The sequence below is a fragment of the Myotis davidii genome, unplaced genomic scaffold, assembly GCF_000327345.1.
Source record: "Myotis davidii unplaced genomic scaffold, ASM32734v1 scaffold1001, whole genome shotgun sequence".
In the NCBI taxonomy this organism is placed as follows: domain Eukaryota; kingdom Metazoa; phylum Chordata; class Mammalia; order Chiroptera; family Vespertilionidae; genus Myotis; species Myotis davidii.
The window spans coordinates 1,106,515-1,107,243 of record NW_006291402.1 but is presented as its reverse complement, the minus strand read 5'-3'; positions in this window follow the sequence as shown (position 1 = coordinate 1,107,243).

Genomic DNA, 729 nt, shown 5'->3' with positions numbered 1-729 from the left:
GGGAGGGGTCAGGGGAGGGGTCTGTAGGAGGGGTCAGGGGAGGGGTCAGGGGAAGGGCCAGCGATTCGGGGATGCTCAGAGATGACGCCTGGCAGCCCACCTGTGGGTGTCTTCCTGCCAGAGCTACAGCATGCCGGAACTGTCAGTATACTAGCACTAAGCCCTGTTTATTACGTCATTCAACAGATGCACCGCCTCTGTGCCCGGCGCCGCTTGAAGTGTCTGGCACCTGCAGTGAAGGCAACAAGGTCTCTCATGGAGCTCCTGATTGTGCGTGAATATGTAATGTAGTGTCAGGTGCCGCTATGGACGGGATTTTGTGGCCCCTCCCCCCGCAATTCATAAATTGGAGCCTAACCCGGGTACCTCAGAATGTGACTGCATTTGGAGACAGAGCCTTTCCAGAGGTGAGGACGTGAACATGACTCACGAGAAGAGGACGCTTGGAAGGCAGGGAGACCAGGCAGGGCCGCCTGGGCACAGGGAGAGGCGTGGGGGGCGCTGCACAGGGGGCCTGTGTGCGCCCAGGAGAGAGGCCTCTGGAGGAATCACCCGCCCCGTGAGGTGTGGCCGGCAGACCGGGGAGGAAACACGCTTCTGTCGCCTAAGCCAGTCTGTGGCCCTTCGTCCTGGCGCCCGAGCAGACTCAGGTGCAGCAACAGTCACAGGCGGAGGAGGAGGCGGGCAGGAGAACACCGCTTTCTGGGAGGTTTCATTGGGGCCATGACA